This window comes from Sus scrofa, chromosome 12 (genome assembly GCF_000003025.6).
Source record: "Sus scrofa isolate TJ Tabasco breed Duroc chromosome 12, Sscrofa11.1, whole genome shotgun sequence".
NCBI classification, from domain to species: domain Eukaryota; kingdom Metazoa; phylum Chordata; class Mammalia; order Artiodactyla; family Suidae; genus Sus; species Sus scrofa.
Window position 1 is genome coordinate 26,609,434 of NC_010454.4, and position 19,916 is coordinate 26,629,349.

At 50.5% G+C, this 19,916-nt stretch overlaps 1 long non-coding RNA gene across 4 annotated transcripts in view; it reads right to left on the bottom strand.

The window, feature by feature from the left end:
• LOC100515340 overlaps window positions 1-13,508 on the bottom strand; it is a 35,896-nt gene extending 22,388 nt beyond the window's left edge. For all 4 annotated transcript variants that reach the window (XR_002337176.1, XR_002337175.1, XR_001299875.2 and 1 more), the window contains exons 1-2: window positions 13,377-13,508; window positions 10,509-10,737 (exon numbers count right to left, since the gene is read on the bottom strand). This is a non-coding gene — a long non-coding RNA (uncharacterized LOC100515340). The remainder of the gene's footprint in view (window positions 1-10,508; window positions 10,738-13,376) is intronic.

Sequence of the window (19,916 nt, forward strand, 5' to 3'; positions counted from 1 at the left end):
GTACAAAACAGAACTGCCTAGGACTGCCTCTGTCTCCACCTTACCAATGGACAAGCTGGCTCAGACCCCAGCTCCTTACTGAGATCTGAGTCAAGGAAAGCCCCCAAGGTAGGCACAGGCCCTGTAAGATAAAGTGAGCAGGTCGGTGTTAGGGACTAGTTTTTTAGGTTTTTTTTTGCTTTTTTTTTTTTTTAATGGCTGCACCCACGTCATATGAAAGTTCCTGGGCCAGAGATCGAATCCGAGCCACTGCTGCCGCAATGTCATACTTTAACCAACTGGGCCGGCCTGGGGTTTGAACCCATGCCTTGGTAGCAACCAGAGCTGCTACAGTCGGATTCTTAACCCACTGTACCACAGTGGGAACTCCGCGTCTTGGTTTTTGCCTCTAGTGCACTTGGCTGCACTTCTTTTGATGGGGAAGGGAATAGCAGAATCTTAAGGACTATATCTAGAATCTCTTTGTGCTTATGGCAGTGAGCTTAGGGTTGATTATTTGCAACAAATCTCTTGGTTTTCTCCACAATATCCGGCTGCCACACACAGTCTCTGGCCTCAGTGGAGCAAAGTTTTTTTTATCACTGAGATTCCTTCTGGTGCCTGCTATGGACCTGACTGGATAAGCAGCCTCCCCTCCCTGAAAACTGCCTCGTCAGCATCTTCCTCCTGGATGGGCCAGTGGAGCACATGGGATTGGGTCTCGTTTTCCATTTGCTTTAGATCCAGCCCAGTCTTGGGCTGGGAATTGTTTGTGAGGTAATGGAGGCTCAGAGATGCCTACTTCTGCAAATCATGTTACACACGGATGGTGTCTGTACTGGGGAGGTGGCAACGCACCAGAATAGGGATTTTCCTTCTATAGATGTTGGATTTAGAGCAATTCAGTGGACATCTGGACTGTGTGTGTGTGTGTGTGTGTGCGCGCGCGCGGGCACGCACACATGCACTTGTGTGTGTTGTAAGACTGAGAGAGAACGCTATGGCAGGAGGTTTTCACATGGCCAACTTTTAACAACAAAAAAAGAGCAGTTTGTGGCCAAGCTGTCGGTCTTGAGGGACAAACAAATACCGCAGGGGGCTGAGAAAGGCAGGGATGGATTTACTGAGCTGCTCCTGAGTTGGGGGAAGAAACACAGAATGCTGGGCATTTCCCTCTGGTTGCCAACACGCACCGTGTGTAGCCAACTCCTCCTCCTCCTTGGTAAGGAGAACCCCAGTTCTAATAAGACAGCCATCCTCCCTAGGGAAGGGATCACCACCTCAGGGGTAAACCCGGATTCACCTAAGCCACATGTGGTCAGTCCCTTCAGAGATTAATGTGAGCATGGGCAGGTGATAAAAACACCAGCCAGTGAGAGTTGAAGGCAATTTCTTGTGGGCTTGTGCGAACGATCTCCTCTCTCTCAAAAAGAGACAAAGGAAGAAACGTCCTCTCATGCTTCAGTTGTCTACAGTATTGGCCTGCAATACCTGGATATGTGGCAGCCACTTTGATACCATGAGGTGAGCTGGCTGGCACGTGGAGGGTAGTCAGGCAGAAATAAAAAAAAAAAAAGAAAGAAAGAAAAAAGAAAATCCAGGCTCTCAATAATACCACTGAGTCTCTAAATTGACTAATCCCAGAGCCTCTCCCGCTGGCCTTCTTGCCATGTGAAATAAGTGTCCCTTGTTATTTAAGCCAGTTCAGCAGGGCTCCCAGGTTCTTCTAACCAATGTTCATTTCCTCACTGGAAAACAATTTGAAAGTAAGGGCCTTGGCTTCCTCGCTTCTAGCTCACTAGCACCCATGGCCAAGCCTGGCTTATTGTGGATGCTCAGCAGATGGACCAGGTGGACAGATTCACAGTGCTCACCTTCTCTCACAGCATCTTTTTTGTTGTAGCATCTGCTCTTCTAGTTTGCATTTTATCCTGATCAGAGGTCACTGAAGAAGCATAAAGTCTCAGACTCAGGAGACCTGCATGAAGCCTCCATGTGAACACAGACCTGAACTATGCCTGGGGCTGCCAGAGAACCCATCATCTTTCTCACAAAGATCTCAGAAAGAGCCTCTTGCCTAGAACTCTGCCCCTCCCCTGGGGATGAGGCATTCATGCCTCCTTGGGGTCCTTTGCGCTCACCATGGGGCGGTTACAGACGCTTTCCTGGCCTGTCAGGCCCTCCCTGAGCCGTGAGAGGCAGCTAGCCCACCCCAGCCCAGCTCCCACTCACGAGAAAGCCAGTGCGGGTAAGGAGCTGCTGGTCCTGACCAGCGCTGATGGCGGGGTGGGAGGCAAGGAGCAGCCGCCAAGCCAAGTCCTTCACCCGGCCTCTTCAGGAGCTTGGCTGCCTACCCATCTTATAAGGAAATAGACACAGGGTCAGAAAGGACTTCCCTGACCTAGCAGGACGAGGCCTGGGTCGGGGCCAGCAGGTGGATGGTGAGCATCTCTGGTCAGGAAAGGTGGTCAATAAATTTCACCTGTTAAAACACTCCTGTAGGAGTTCCCGTTGTGGCGCAGTGGGTAGCGAATCCGACTAGGAACCATGGGGTTGAGGGTTCGATCCCTGGCCTTGTTCAGTGGGTTAAGGATCCGGTGTTGCCATGAGCTGTGGTGTCGGCTGCAAACACAGCTCGCATCCTGCATTGCTCTGGCTCTGGTGTAGGGCAGTGGCTACAGCTCCATTTAGACTCCTAGTCTGGGAACTTCCATATGCCATGAGTGTGGCCCTAGAAAAGACCAAAACCAAACCAAAACAAAACCAAAAACACTCCTGTAGCATGTATCATTTGCCCTTTGGAATTATCACCTTCTTTAAACCCCACGACAACCCTAAGAGCAAAGTGCCATCATTATGCCCATTTTACTAATGAGGAGGTTGAGGCACAGAGAAGTTAAGTATCTAGCCTGAGGTTGCCCAGCCAGTAAATGGCAGAGTCCAGATTTGAACTGAGGCTGCAAAGTTATGCTCGGAACTAATATGCAACCCTACCTCCCCAAGATATAAACATAAGCACATTGCCTGAGCACCACAAGGGTACTAGGCTCTGTTACGGGGTCCTGCCAGGAGCCCACCACTTGGGAGCCCTGCCTATAACTTTGCCTTAGCTCCACTGTAGTTAGGGCGGTTAGTGTGATCAGGGCTACCTTGTGAAAGTACCGAGAGAAGTGGGAGGGCAGGAGGGAGAAGGAGGAATTCCATCTAATGGCAGCATCCACTGTGTATTGCGCCAGGTCTTTTCAATTCCTGGATTGCACTGAATCCTTGTAGAAGAAGTTCGTAAGGAAAAGAAAGATCAGAGTAGTCAAGTCTCCAAGGATGCACAGGTAGCCACTGGCCCAACCCACATCTCTCTGATAGGAAGGCCAGCTGGCTTTCCACTCTACCAAGAATGCATGAGGAGAATGGCAATTAAGGAAATGGGGCTAAGTTAGGAGTCCAATGCAGGCCTTTCTGATGCCTCCAGGAGCAATGGCCAAGGCTTGGGGTGTTTCTTGGCCCTGCTGTAGTCAGGACAGCAGACCCCCAGCCAGGGCTCCCTTGCGTGGGAAGGAGAGAAGGGAAGTCCACACTCTTGTCCCACCTGGCAGGGAGGACCTGGCTGTGAGCACTCAGGGCACCTGAGGCCGGCTGACCCCTGGTCAGCTTCAGGAGACCGAGCCAGGTGCAGGTGTCAGGCTGGGTGGGCAGGACGGGGGGTCCTCTGCTTTCATTTCAGGGATCCCTCCCACTGCCCAGCCCCAGCTCTTGGTGTAAACAAAGCTGTGGAGATCCTCTGTGCAATCCAGCTCTTCTGACTTCAAAAAAGACAAGACAGTCAAGATTGTGTCCCCATGTGTGTGCTATTTTCTGAAAAGCAGAGGCAGACGAAGCGGCCCTGCCAATTTCTATTTTGCCCTGGGCCCCTTAACCACAGCTCCAGCTGGGGGTGGGGTGGGGCGTATAGGAGATGGGTCGCTGCACTGTGTGACTGGGGTGGCAGGGGGGGCAGCCCAGCCTGGGTTGCCGACCCCCTAATCCCCCACCAGTGGAATGTGCTTGATTCCAGGAGGCTAAGGTTTGGAGGGTGGGGTGGGGGTGCAGAAGGCCCCCTGAAACAGCCTGTGGCCTTGCTGTTTGATGGTTCTTGATGGTTCTTGATGGATGAGCTCCCGACCCTCCTGGCGCACCCCCTCCCTCTGTTGAGGTCTGGCTTGTGCGAGAAAGCCTGTCGGTGTTGGGACATGTTGGCCCCAGGGCCTACAGCGGGACGGAGACCTCTGAGGGATGCCTGCTGTCTGGCCCTCTCCTCAGAGGGCTCCTCTAGCCCCAGGCCTAGGGGCTTTGGGGCGCTTCCCTTTCAAAGCTGCAACATTATCGCCATGAATGCAGCTCGTCTCCCAGAGGCCCTGAATGTCAGGCGAGAAAGCCTTGGCTACTGAGGATTCCCGGCTTGATCATTCAAGGCCAACATGGTGTCTGTTGAGTAGGGGTTTTGCCCATGGGATGTGGGGGCTGTGAGGACCTCTCTGGGACTGCGCTGAGTTCAGCCATGGACCTCTGGGGAGATGTGGCTCCTGCCTGGGTCCTTAACCTACTGTGCTATAAGAGGACTCCTCATTTTAATGATACATTTCATTTAAGCCTGACATCTAAACCTTTGTTTCAACATGAGTCAATGTAAAAGAAGTACTGATGTATTTTGCAGTTTGCTGTATTAAGTTTTTGGAAGTCAGTGGGTGTCTTACACTTGCAGCAAAAGCCACTTCGCACAAGCCACCCTTTCAGTACTCAATAGCCACATGTGGTTAGCAGATAGCATTTTGGACAGGGCAGCCACATGGCTTGGGCTATAGTGACAGCATCTTCATTTCAAGTGGAGAAAAAAAACAGGATGCACCAAGGTGTGGCAGGTTTCGGGGCTTTGGAGGCGTCTTAGAGATTCCTTCTTGGAAACTTTTCAGTCTGGGTGGGGCTGCTCCATCTCTTGGCAGGTTAAAGGCAATTTTGATGGCGGGGGGGTGCTGGGTGCCTGGCCCCTTGAGGAATCCCTGTCTGCAGGACCTTGACCTGTGCGTGTCACCCAAGGGGCAGAGTGAGGTACAGAGCTGAGCACTGGACTGGAGTCAGGAGACGCAGGTTCCAACCCCAGCTGGGCTTTGAACTCTGCCTGATGTGGGCAGGGCACACACCTCTTTGGATCCTCAGCTTTTCTCTAGGAAGATGAGCACGCTGAATGCTATCAGTTCATTGGTTATCAAGGGCATGGAAGGAAAATTCCTCCATACTCCTGACTCCCACCCCATACCTGAAACCCTGAGGACTCATCGAATGGTAGAGATGAAAGGAGATGTCACAGGGACTCCTGTATGCTTGGGGCAAGACCTACAGGGCTATAGCATCGAGGGCTTCTAGGTTGGTACTCTTTGCCGGCCCCACAGAGTTGCCACCTGCCAAAAACAATTGCCCCCTCCACACTGGCCTGCCATGGCTTGAGTCAATGCATGGGTGTACACTGAGCCCTCCAGTAAGCCAGATCCTCAAAGTAGCTCTGCTCAAGGGGCTCACGTGGTAGGGTAAGCCCCTCTCTCCTGCCCCGTAGATGGATAGATTCCTGAGGACATCCCTTTAAGGCCACTGCCCCTCTAGCCTACATTAGTTGAGGAGATTCACTGAAAGACATAAGCAAGTCCTGGTCCTCAAGAAGTTTATGATCTAAAGAGGAGACTGATTATCCCTGGGAAGCCATCTCCCCCAGGAGGTGAATGCCAAGGCACAGAGAATGATGAAGACAGAAGGGCAGTGAGGGTGCAACAGGACAGGTGGTCAGGAAGCCAGCTGGAGGAGGGGTTGTGGATCCGAGCCAGCTTGGGAGAAGGGACCGATCTCTTCAAGGAGCCAGCACAGGCCCACAGGTATGAGAACACAACAGTGTGTTTGGACACCCCAAGTAGCATCCGTGACTCAAACCCATGGTGGGGTGGGGGAGTGGAGGCCCCAGGTTTGGGAGTGGTAGGTGAGCTAGTCCTGGAAAGGTGAGTTCCCAGCCAAGGAGGCAGTAGCAGGGAGCCACGGATGGCTCCTGAGCAGGAGACATGCGCTGCGTGAGGTTTAGGCAGGTGAATCTGAAGGCAATATTCCTGAGAGACAGGAGGTCGAGGGGGTGAACACTGGAGGCAAGAAATTCACTCAGGAGGTCCCACGACAATCACTGTGAATATAATTAGCCTTCAAATCATGGGCAGAGCCCTTCTCATTTAATCCTCCTTCAACCTGGTGAAATACTGAGAGAAGATACTACTAGTGTCCCCACCTAATAGATAAAGAAACTGAGGCTCGGAGGAATTAACCGATTTGGTGAAAGGGCACAAGTTGGAAAAACAAACCCACACTCTCTGTATCACACTCTGAACTCTTGCTACTATGCCATGCTCAGGGGCCCAGGAAAATTGGGGCCCCAAAGGAGACAGAGATGACCACGGAAGGCCCCCTGGAGGGGTGATGTATATACAGAGAAAAGCTGAACTCACTTCATCCAAGCATCCCTTGGAAGCGTTCACACTCAAACACCGATGTGGGGCATCTGGTCCAACTGACCTGAAGTGCCCAGGCTGGGATTAGCCAGGCCTGAGTTCAGTTCCCAGCGGGCCACTGACACTGTTTACTTTGGACACTTGACTTAATCTCTGGTTTCTCAGCTATAAGACACCTGCACACAAGGGGTTTGTAGGGAATGAATGAGATCATTAGGGTCCAGAGAGATGGAGCCCTTGGTCAGTCCCTGAAGTCTACATTAAGGCACTTGTGATGGAACGTGATGGAGAGAATGTGAGAAAAAAAAAATGTGTGTGTGTGTGTGTATATATATGTATATGTATGACTGGGTCACTTTGCTGGACAGCAGAAAATGACAGAACACTGTACATCAGCTAGAATAAACGTAAACAAATTTAGCCAACCCACTGCTCCATGTGCTGACCCTCAAGCCTCCCCACCTCCATGATTAAGCAGGAAAGTAAGCTGCTCCTGCAACTGCCTCCGGCCTCCCACTGCCTCTGCCTTCCTCCAGACCCCTCTCCTTCCAAGGATGCCCACATGCAGGCCCTGCTCCAGGGGACCCCAGGAGACACTTCTCCCATCTGGCTCAGGGCTCCCTAGAAACTCTGCTGAGCCCCACAAAGGCTTAATGACCATGGGGCTCACTTAGCAAGGGGAAAAGCCAGAGCTTTGCCCTGGCTCTGCTCCTGATCTAATTCCCATGGGGTTCATCGGGAATTCCTTTGCACTCAGGGCTACTGGTGGGGGTCCAGCTTCCCGAGGACCTGGGGACACATTAGTCAGTGATAAGTGGGGCTTTCCACCCCACTTATCACCTGTTGACAATACACTGGCTCTCCTCAGACCAAACTCTGCTCCCCTGACCTTGCTCCTGGCTGTTCTGGCTATAGGAGACAATTTACAATGGACTCTCTGCGGTGGGGGGAGGGCAGTTTCCTTGGTGCCTCCTCCCCACCTCCCCCTCACCATCCCCCCCCCGCCACCCCCCTCCCTGGGCAACATCTCCTCCACCTGGTGGGTCCTGGAAGGAGCCACAGATGCTTGTTTTTCTCAGCTCATTGCAGCCTCTGAATTCAGAGATGTCATAATTTCTGTCTGCTCAGCTTTAACTGAAGGGGCTGGGGAGAAAATCAGAGGCAGTGGGATTACGTTTCTGGCTTTGGGGACAGGAGGTGACCAGGGTTTTGTGGCTGTCCGAAACAGAAGCCATCAGAGGTGTTGTACTTATCTGGGCAAGACCCTCTTGGAGTCAAAAAGACAGGATGACAGAGCAGCTGCCGGAGGGGGTGTGAGACTGCAGCCTGGACTTAGCTCCCCTCTGCCGCGGTCAGCGCGGGCAAGCGTGTCTCTGCAGCTCAGTACACTGTGCAGAAAACCGGGGTGCTGCCGCCTGTCCTGCCTCCAGTCAGGTGGTTGTGAGCACAGAATGAGAAACTGTCGTGAAGGTGCTCGAAGAGGAGGCAATTTTGTTTTGCCCTCTGCTCAGATTCCAAGTGACGAGGCTTTCGGCACAAATGGCTCTCCTGATGCAGGCAGTTTATAATAGCTACAAGTCAACTTTCTCAGGCGTTTGCACTGTGGCTGAGTGGGTTAAGCAGCTGACATAAGGTCTGTGAGAATGCGGGTTCAATCCCGGGCCTTGCTCAGTGGGTTAAGGAGCTGGCGTTGCCGCAAGCCACAGCGTAGGTCACAGACGTGGCTCGGATCTGGTGTTGCCGTGGCATTGGCCAGCAGCTGCAGCTTCACCTTAACCTCTAGTCTGGGAACTTCCATATGCCACAAGTGCGGCCCTTCCTAGTCAAGAAAAAACAGTCAACTTTCAAATAGCTGGGCTTCCGAACTGGCAGGCAGGTGGAATACTTTGGGGGGTGTGACTAGATGGAGTCCATTTCAAGGCAATAGATATGTAATAAGCACCTAACTCGTACCAACCTCTGAGCTGGATGCTAGGAAGATACAGGGATGAAAGACACATCTCCTGCTCCCGGGCTGGTGGACAGAGACTGGGGCTACTTGTGATAAGCACTGAGAAGGGGCACCAGGGCTGAGTTCCAATCAGCCTGGGTGTCAGGGGCCCAAGGGGGTGTAACCAGAGATGAGACTTGAATGAGTTAGTCAGGCTTGAGGCAGAAGGAAGGGTGTTTGAAGCACAGGGAACAATGCATGCAAAGGCCAGAGGACACAAAAGCCCTTGTGAGAAGAATATAATTACTCTAGTTAGGATGGGGGAGGTGGCCAGACATATGGCCAGTGAAGAGGGCTCTGTCTGCCAAGATCAGACTTTGTCACCGTGTTCTTTAGGCACCAGGGAGCTATCGAAAGCCTGAACACACGGACTTCCCATCGTGGCACAGCAGAAACGAATCCGACTAGAAACCATGAGGTTGTGGGTTCGATCCCTGGCCTCGCTCAGTGAGTTAAGGATCCGGCGTTGCCCTGAGCTGTGGTGTAGGTCGCAGATGCGGCTTGGATCTGGCATTACTGTGGCTGTGGTGTAGGCTGGCAGCTGTAGTTCCGGTTAGACCCCTGGCCTGGGAACCTCCGTATGCCGCAGTGTGGCCCTAAAAGAGACCAAAAAAAAAAAAAGAAAAAAAGGCTCAACATATATATGACATCAACTCTCTGTGTTCAAAAGATCTTTCAAAGCCACACTGAAGAGGACTGGAAAAGGGAGGGAGTGGCTGAGGAATGATGAGCTCCTCTCCACAGGCCCTCAGGGTTTGGCAGTGGAAGTGAGATAGAGTCCCAGCTGGCTCCACTTGTGCAGGTGGGATAGACAATAGGGGCAAGGGGGGGCTTCGGAGCCAACAGGATTAGGAGGTGCCCTGGGAGGGGGCAGAGACCAGGGCAGGGGGAGCACAGGGGGCAGTGATGGTTTGGCAGAAGAGATAACGGAATTGTTGGGTTCAACCTGGTTGACCTGACTAGAGAAACACAACAGGTGAATGGTTTCAGAGATAAGAACTAAGTTTCATCAAAATGGATACGTCAAAAATACCCTTCAGATGAAACCTATTGTAGCGCACAGGGAACTACACTCAGTACCTTATAAGAACCTATAATGGGAAAGAATCTGAAAAAAGAATATATACATACATACACATATATATTGCTGTTCACCTGAACCTAACACCACATTATAAATCAACTGCACTTCAATTAAAAACAAATAAATAAAATTTAGTGGTCTAAGTCCACAAAAAATACTCTTCAGAGTATCCTATCACAAAGAGAACAAACAGGCTGATGATGAATTAATTTACCAAATCCTGGAACTGCCGAACTGTGGGGGCACCGCTTGAAGTGCAAACAAAAGGAAAGGGCATCAAGTCATCATATTGATTTCCCAGAAATATCACTTGATTCCATCACCCACGACTCAAAGCCCTCCAGATGTTGCCCAGGATGGAGGCAAAGCATCTTTCCTGCCCACAGCGTCTTGCTCTACTGCGGAAACCCTCTGCTCTAGCCAAAAGGAACCACACGGACTGCCTGGGACTGCCGATGGCTTCTGAACGTCACCTCTCTGCTTGCCAAGAACTCCCTGTGCCTCCGTCCATCTTAATCCCTGTACTTCCAGGGTCCGTGGAAAGCTCACCTCTTCTGGAGTGTCTGCCTTCATTATCCAAGTGAAAGGGATCTCTTCCTTCCCTACATTATGACAGAACCTGACTGTCTTTACTACTCATTACACATTCATCCATTGTCTCTGCATTGTCACGTTTTCATAATCTCTGTACCCTGCCCCTTCAACTAGCTGATGAACTTTTTGAGGTCGGGTATCTACTGCTGCAGAATGAACTACCTGAAAAGTCAGTGGCTCAAGACATCATCCTCTCTACTCTATGACTCTTTGTTTGCTGGACAGGAATTCAGGAATAAGCCCAGCTGGGCAATTCTTCTGTTCCATGTGGAGTCTACAGAGGTCCCTTGGTGGGTGTCAGCTGATGGATAGGCTAGTATTGCGGGTACAAGATGGCTTCACTTACCAGTATGGTGCCTCGGCTGGAAGACTGGGCTCAGCTGGCATGTTGACTGGCACACGTGTGGCCTCTCTAGCATGATGACCTGAAGGGAGTCAGACTTCTTCCAAGGTGACTCAGGATCACCAGAGTGAGTTCTTCAAAGGGCTGGGTGGAAGCTGCAAGACTTCTTATGACCTGGCCTTGGAAATCTTAGAATTTCACTCGTGCTACGTTCTGTTGGTCAAGCAAGTCACTAAGATGAAAGAGGAATGGAATGAGACTCCACCTTTCAATGGGAGCAGTAGCAAAGAATATGAAACCATCTTTATTCTACCACACAAGGTCTTCCTAAGACCTAGGCAGGCAAAGTCCCTGACCCAGGTCCTGGGCCTCACGGGGTCCCGCACTTTGGAGTGTTATCTTAATGTTTTGCTAAGTCCCCCTTAGGTGGCTGGCATCATTATAGTCTGCTTCTCCTCTTCAGGGTACTCCCCAACTCTTCATTCCCTGCACAGGCTGGACCAGGTGACCCCAAAAGCTTCAGGGCTCATGCCTATGAATTGTCCAGGGCAATCTGACAGGCAGATTGCTTTCACTGGCCAGCCTGGTATTGCTTTTGTGGCCACCAGAATGGTACTGACTCATGGGTTTGGGGTACTTCTTATTCTCACTGCCTATAGGATGAGTTCAGGATTTTGAGCATTCGCCCTTGGGGTTGAGCCACCTGTGTGGGGCCATGCCATGGCTCTTGACAGCCTATGTTTTGACCACAAGGCTGCCTCCAGGCTCTAGCACACCAGTATGGTGTGGGTGGCAGCATACATTGCCCTGTGTGTGGGGTTCCCTACTCCATCACTCTCTCTCTCTTTTTTATGGCCACACCCATGGCATTGGAACGTTCCCAGGCCAGTGACTGAATCAGAGCCACAGCTCCGATCTACACTGAAGCTATGGCAACACCAGATCCTTTAACTCACTGCACCAGGCTTGGGATAGAACTGAAGCCTCTGCGATGACTCCAACTGCCACAGTCAGATTCTTAACCCACTGCGCCACAGCAGGAACTCCCCTACCTCAGTCTCTTAAGGGTGGTCACCCCGGCCCCTCAACAGGCAGTCCTCTAGAAATAGTCATGCACATTTTCCCCACTTGAGACCATCACTCTGCCCACTGGCTTTTACAATTCTTTCTTCTGCTCAATGTGGAAGTTCCCAGGCCAGAAACGGAACCTGTGCCACAGCACTGACAATACCGGATCCTTAACCTGTTAGGCCACCAGGCAACTCCTAAACTCTATTGATTTTTGAAGGCCCTTTTCACACGCTATTTAGTCCTTGAAACCTTCCTGCTCTTCTCCAGAAAACCAGGACTTTGTATCAATTGTAGCACTTATTCTACCTTACAATATAGCCTTTTCAAGAGACTATGAGACATGAGAGATTTGAGGGCTCTGCCTTTCTTTTCTTTTTCTTTTTAGAGCCGCACCCGCAGCACATCGAAGTTGTCAGGCTAGGGGTCGAGTCTGAGCTGCAGCTACTGGCCTACACCACAGCCACAGCGACACCAGATCTGAGCCATATCTGCCACCTATTATCACAGCTTGTAGCAACGCCAGATTCTTAACCCACTGAGTGAGGCCAGGGATCGAACCCACATCTTCCTGGATAATAACTGGTGTTTTGCTTTTTTTTTTGTTTTTTGTCTTTTTGCCATTTCTTGGGCCACTCCTGCAGCATATGGAGGTTCCCAGGCTAGGGGTCGAATCGGAGCTGCAGCCGCCAGCCTACGCCACAGCCACAGCAACGTGGGATCCGAGCCACATCTGCGACCTACACCACAGCTCATGGCAACGCTGGATCCTTAACCCACTGAGCAAGGCCGGGCGGGGATCGAACCCGCAACCTCATGGTTCCTAGTCGGATTTGTTAACCACTGAGCCATGAAGGGAACTCCCTAATTGGGTTCCTAACCCACTGAGACACAAGGGGGACTCCAATGGGCTATGTCTTACTTGTATTCCTCCCCCCAGTATCTGTGCCTCTAAGCGTAGGTGCTCGTTAATAAATACTAGAATGGGAAAATAAATGTTAGGGAAAGAATGTACATGGGTGGACAGTCTCTTGGGACACAAAACTGGGTGGGACCAGGACACAGGAAAATAGAAGCATCAAAGGAAGAGGGCCATCTCCTCCTTTGGGAGGAACTGCAGATAAACCTGGGATTAAACGGCTACGGGATAAACGGATAATGTCTAGTGGGAGTCCCAAGTGTCCAAATCCCTCATGTCCTAACATATGATACCGGGTAACTGTTCATTCTGGGCTTCTTAGACGGATAAATGGGGGGGGGGCGAGATAGGAGATGCTTGCGCCAGGGGCTTCAGTGAAGAGCAAAATCTCCAGCCACACAACTAAAAGTATCACGTTGGAGTTCCCGTCGTGGCTCAGTGGTTAACAAATCCGACTAGGAACCATGAGGTTGCGGGTTCGGTCCCCGGCCTCGCTCAGTGGGTTAAGGATCCGGCGTTGCCGTGAGCTGTGGTGTAGGTTGCAGACGTGGCTCGGATCCCGTGTTGCTGTGGCTGTGGCGTAGGCTGGCGGCTACAGCTCTGATGAGACCCCTAGCCTGGGAACCTCCATATGCTTGGGGAGCCGCCCTAGAGAAGGCAGAAAGACAAAAATAAAATAAATGAATAAATAAAAGCATCATGTAAAGTCAAGCAGGAACCCTCCTAACCTCGCTCCAGCAGAGACGCGCTCTCCGTCAGCGGGACACAGATCACAACCCTATGACTGCCCTTGCCAGTGACTGACTCGATGCCGCAAACAGCCTCCTGCCCAAATCCATATATCCTCGTCCCCTGTCTAAGGCACAGCATTTAACTTCACTTACCCTTCTTCAGGCCTCTTTTCTCCTTCCCCTTTGCGTTTCTCGCAGCCACCACCAGTAGGGCTTGCGTTAGGGCCACCCGGGCCGTTAGGGCCACCCTGGCCGGCCGTTAGCGGAGGGAGGGTCCTGCAACCGGAAGCCGGAAGTGGGGCCGTGAAGACGTGTTCGGAGGCAGTCGGAGCGCCACCTGGCGGAGCCGGCAACGTGGAGCTGCTGGAGCAGCAAACGCACAGGTGAGGGCCGCGTCGGGCACGGGCGGGGACCAAGCCAGGCTGGGTGAGGCCTTCCCCCGCCCCATCCCTAGGCGGGCTGGGCCCTCAGACGTCCGCCAGGAGGGAGACTCAGTCCTTCACCTGGGCGCTGTCCGGGCGGGCGGGGGCAGGTCGGAAGCGTTAAATCTCGGGCGGGATGCCCAGGTCAGATTTTCGAGGCAGTGACTACCTGCTGGGTAGACTGGGTGAAGAGAAAGTCACATCTGCAGCTTGGAATACTTTGTTCAGTACTTGCCACCTCTGGTCCATATCGGTAGAGCTGGTGGGGAGTGAGCCCGTGCACATAGGTGTTTACTGTTGAGTTGGAGAGTCAGGGCGGGTACGAAAAAAGATCTAACATGTGGTATGATGGGCTGGCAGGTGAAGGAGCGGTACCAACAGGATCTCTTGGAGCAATTTGAAAGGATCCGCCACTGGACTAAAATCGTCAGAAAAATTTAATTAATAGCTCACTTCTCCTGAAGGCTGTCAGTTCCTACTCTTGATTGACCCAAATCTTGTTGTTGCTACACTGTGATTTTTTTTCTTTTCTTCTGATTTTGGTTTATATTAAAGACCATATTTTTAGGATAGAAAATGCTCTAGAGATAGCATTCGGTAGTATCACAGTCCTTGTTATTCAGATCTGGTTAGAGATTGCATTTATGGAAATTGAATGTTGGATTAGTTTTTCATAACTTAAATTCCTTGGTAGTACCTTTTATTCATATGGTTCTGCATTTGTGGAACGTGCTGAGATATGTCATTGAACATGGAAATAGGATCCTATCTCTCCTATTTTGGGGGAAGATTTTTTATGAGTTATTTTTTATGAGTTATTTTTTTTTATTGTGGTTTGCCATTCAAACGTTTGCCATTCAAAAGGATACCCCTTAATTTAAATATTGTTTAAATTTTTAAAAAAATTGTAAATAAGATTCTCCAATTCTGTAAGTCTGTGCAGGGCCCCAGCCCATCTCTAGCTAAATAGCTCCCGTTCATTTAAATTGTTTTAATTATCAGAGTTCCTGTCGTGGTGCAGCAAAAACGAATCCAACTAGGAACCATGAGATTGCAGTTTCAATCCCTGGTCTCATTCAGTGGTTAAGGATCCGGTGTTGCCGCGAGCTGTGGTGTAGGTTGCAGACGCGTTGCTGTGGTTCTGGTGCAGGCTGGCAGCTGCAGCTTCAATTAGACCCCTGGCCTGGGAACCTCCATAGGCCAAAGGTGCGGCCCTAAAAATAACAAAAAAAAAAAAAAAAAAAGAGAGAGAGAGAGAAAGCTAGTAAAGGTCAGAAGAAGGCAGCCAGGCAACAAATATCCTGAAGTAAAAGTCCCGCAGCCGGGAGTGAGCTGGCATTCTTGGAACAGAATGAAGGTCTCAGGGGGCTGCGGGTTGATGAGCAAGGAGAGGAAATGATGCAGGAATGATGGTCAAGGCCAGGCCATGCACCTGAAAGCAGCTGCCCTGTCCACGGCAGCCAGCGGGGGGTGGTCCAAGACATGGTAGAGGCCCTGGATAAAGGGCCCAGGGTCAGCGAGAGGCAGTCGAAAGTGGTTCTCTCTCTTTGCCTTTCCTCTTCTCCCCTCAAATATCCAGTCAAGTGTTTAGTAGTGGGAACCTAGTCTCCTGCTATTGTGTAGAACTCCACGAAGAGTCTGGGCCAGGGCTGGGGATGAGGAGGGCTGGCTTGAGGGCGTCTGGGGACAGACTGAGACAGAGCAGGCAGTGGGTTGCTGGAGGCCAGCTCCGGCGCCAGGGAGCGTGCACTTCCCGATCGGAGAGGGACGCGTGTCGGCGAATGTACAATTACGGAGACAGCCTCTTTGTCCCTTCTTTCAGGGCGCTGGACTGCTCAAACTTTATTGGCAACAGTGGTTGATTATATAGGCAGTTTTTCACTATAGATTACATTACAGTGTTAAAAGTACATTGGTTAACTATTACATGGTATAGCAGCTATGCATCCTGTTTTAAGATCTCTATCTTTTTTTTTTTTTTTCCCACTGTACAGCAAGGGGGTCAGGTTATCCTTACATGTATACATTGCAATTAGATTTTTCCCCCACCCTTTGTTCTGTTGCAACTTGAGTATCTAGACATAGTTCTCAATGCTATTCAGCAGGATCTCCTTGTAAATCTATTCTAAGTTGTGTCTGATAAGCCCAAGCTCCCGATCCCTCCCACTCCCTCCCCCTACCATCAGGCAGCCACAAGTCTCTTCTCCAAGTCCATGATTTTCTTTTCTGAAGAGATGTTCATTTGTGCTGGATATTAGATGCCAGTTATAAGTGATATCATATGATATTTGTCTTTGTCTTTCTGGCTCATTTCACTCAGGATGAGATTCTCTAGTTGCATCCATGTTGCTGCAAATGGCATTATGTCATTCTTTCTTATGGCTGAGTAGTATTCCATTGTGTATATATACCACATCTTCCGAATCCAATCCTCTGTCGATGGACATTTGGGTTGTTTCCATGTCTTGGCTATTGTGAATAGTGCTGCAATGAACATGCGGGTGCACGTGTCTCTTTTAAGTAGAGTTTTGTTCGGATAGATGCCCAAGAGTGGGATTGCGGGGTCATATGGAAGTTCTATGTATAGATTTCTAAGGTATAAGATCTCTATCTTAACTAAACTTAGTGAGTACTTTGAAGAGGCCATAAAACACAAGAATTTAGCATTTACAAACTTTGTTTGTAGACTGGTGTTTATCTTCAAAGCGTTATGGCAGGGAGACAGTGTGAGTAAATATAAACCACCTTAATTAAACTAGCTATCACTAGAAAGCTTTTAAAATCAAAGCCAAAACTCACAGCTAGGTTTTTTGGATAAGATATGGCTAACTTCTATGGACCTCATTAAAATCCTAACTCTAAAGTTGCTATATAACTACTTAATAGATAAACACTATGTTTTAACTAAGTTGGATTTAAATAGGGGAAAAGTCCTTCAGGATGAAATTTTTATTATACTGTTGTTGGAATTTTGATAAGTCACAAATCACCATAGGACAATAGGAATGGGAAATAAGAATAATAAGTACATAATCAGGAAGGACTGAGAAAAACTGAATAGCAAGTGGATAACAGAAAAGACTAAGTTATCCATGGAACAAAATGGAAATTATTTCCTGGGAAATTTAGTTTTCCACCTATGTCAGCAGGCGAGCCTTATTGTCTTCTTGGGCCTGTCCTTGTAATTGTGCCGTGCAGGCAGTCATCCCCTTGTTTAGGAACCTGCCCTCGGAATGGTACCTACCGTTCAGACAGGCCCCTTTTCCTGATTAGGAGCTTGTCCTCGGAACTGCACCGTTCAGGCAGGCCTCCTTTTTTTTATTAGGAGACTGCCCTTGGAATTGCACTGTTCAGGCAAGCTCCCTTCCTTGGCTTCTTGTATTTTCTCAGCTCCCCACAGTGGGTGACTTCAGAGAGCAGAACAGCAATAGGGGCAGAAGGCCAAGGGAGGCGACGAGGGGCGCAGGATGGCATAAGGACAGCGGTCACCATCCCCCATGGATCCCTGGTGTACATGGGAGGCTGGACTTCCAATAGTTGAGTGGGAGGGCGACTGGAGCCCCGGTGACTTGGGCCTAATGTGTGGCACAGGCTGCTGAGGTCCGGGCATGCTGATAACACAGCTATGACCACAGCATCCTCCCAGAGCTGGGTGTCCTGGCTGAGGCCAGCTGAGCTGTAAAACTGGTGGATTGGTGGACTGGTGGACTGGGCTCTCTTTGACATGATACGCACGGGGACAGGGCCTTTCGTGCTGAGGGAGGAGCAGGAGGATTTCTTAGATTCACTTTTTTTTTTTTTTTCCATTCATTCTCCAAAATTTTGTCTTGTTTTGTTTTCCCTTTTTAGGGCTGCTCCTGCAGCATATGGAAGTTCCCAGGCCAGGGGTCGAATTGGAGCTACAGCCACCAGCCTACACCACAGCCACAGCAATGCCAGATCCGAGCCATGTCTGTGACCTACACCACAGCTCATGGCAACGGTGGTTCCTTAACCCATTGAGCGAGGCTGGGGATTGAACCTGCATCCTCATGGATGCTGGTTGGGTTCGTTACTGCTGAGCCACAAGGGGAACTCCTATATGCACAACAGAGGTGTGTCTAGCCCTTAGGCCCAGCCAAACCACACAGATTCTCCAACATCAGGATGCTTCTAGGGATGGTCATTAGCACTGAAGACTGCTCCGTGAGGCATCAGTGGCCAGCCAAAGTCAAGCCCTGTCAAATCCAAACCAGTTTCCTTCCAGCCAATCAGCATAAATATAGTGCTAAGCCTATGATCTTCCTCAGAGCCTGGATGCCCTGATCTGTGGGTGTGTGAAACACACACACACATACAGCACGCACACACACACACACACATGCATAGACACAGACATGTTGAAACCCTTTCTCTTTTTCTTTCTTTCTTTTTCTTTCTTTCTTTTCTTCTTTCTTTTTATTTATTTATTATTTTGGTCTTTTTGCATTTCTTGGGCCGCTCCCATGGCATATGGAGGCTCCAGCCTAGTCCTGGATTTTCATGTGTGTGTGCATGTGTGCGTGTGTGTGTGCGGGTGCGTGTGCACATGTGCATATAAGCATGCTGCATGAGGAAGGGGTTATTTTTGCCATTTCATTCACCCAGAAGAGTACCCAGCACATAATGATGCTCAAGAAACTTTGCAGGAGTTCCCCTTGTGGCTCAGCAGTAACGAACCCAACCAGCATCCATGAGGATGCAGGTTCAATCCCCGGCCTCGCTCAATGGGTTAAGGAACCACCGTTGCCATGAGCTGTGGTGTAGGTCACAGACATGGCTCGGATCTGGCATTGCTGTGGCTGTGGTGTAGGCTGGTGGCTGTAGCTCCAATTCGACCCCTGGCCTGGGAACTTCCATATGCTGCAGGAGCAGCCCTAAAAAGGGAAAACAAAACAAGACAAAATTTTGGAGAATGAATGGAAAAAAAAAAAAAGTGAATCTAAGAAATCCTTCTGCTCCTCCCTCAGCAGGAAAGGCCCTGTCCCCGTGCGTATCATGTCAAAGAGAGCCCAGTCCACCAGTCCACCAATCCACCAGTTTTACAGCTCAGCTGGCCTCAGCCAGGACACCCAGCTCTGGGAGGATGCTGTGGTCATAGCTGTGTTATCAGCATGCCCGGACCTCAGCAGCCTGTGCCACACATTAGGCCCAAGTCACCGGGGCTCCAGTCGCCCTCCCACTCAACTATTGGAAGTCCAGCCTCCCATGTACACCAGGGATCCATGGGGGATGGTGACCGCTGTCCTTATGCCATCCTGCGCCCCTCGTCGTCTCCCTTGGCCTTCTGCCCCTATTGCTGTTCTGCTCTCTGAAGTCACCCACTGCCTGTTCTCTCTCAGTCTGTCCCCAGACGCCCTCAGGCCAGCCCTCCTCATCCCCAGCCCTGGCCCAGACTCTTCGTGGAGTTCTACACAATAGCAGGAGACTAGGTTCCCACTACTAAACACTTGACTGGATATTTGAGGGGAGAAGAGGAAAGGCAAAGAGAGAGAACCACTTTCGACTGCCTCTTGCTGACCCTGGGCCCTTTATCCAGGGCCTCTACCATGTCTTGGACCACCCCCCGCTGGCTGCCGTGGACAGGGCAGCTGCTTTCAGGTGCATGGCCTGGCCTTGACCATCATTCCTGCATCATTTCCTCTCCTTGCTCATCAACCTGCAGCCCCCTGAGACCTTCATTCTGTTCCAAGAATGCCGGCTCACTCCCTCTGCAGGACATTTACCTCAGGATATTTTTTTTTTTTTTTTTTTTGTCTTTTTGCCATTTCTTGGGCCGCTCCCGCTGCGTATGGTGGTTCCCAGGCTAGAGGTCTAATCGGAGCTGTAGCTGCCAGCCTACACCACAGCCACAGCAACGTGGGATCCAAGCCACGTCTGCAACCTACACCACAGCTCACGGCAATGCCGGATCCTTAACCCACTGAGCAAGGCCAGGGATCGAACCTGCAACCTAGTCGGATTCATTTCCACTGCGCCACGACGGGAACTCCTACTTCAGGATATTTGTTGCCTGGTTGGCCTCTTCTGATCTTTACTCCCTTTCTTTTTTGTCTTTTTTAGGGCCGCACCTGTGGCCTATGAAGGTTCCCAGGCTAGGGGTCTAATTGGAGCAGCAGCTGCCAGCCTACGCCAGAACCACAGCAACGCGTCTGCGACCTACACCACAGCTCGAGGCAACACTGGATCCTTATCCCACTGAGCAAGGCCAGGGATCGTACCCGCAACCTCATGGTTCCTAGTCAGATTCGTT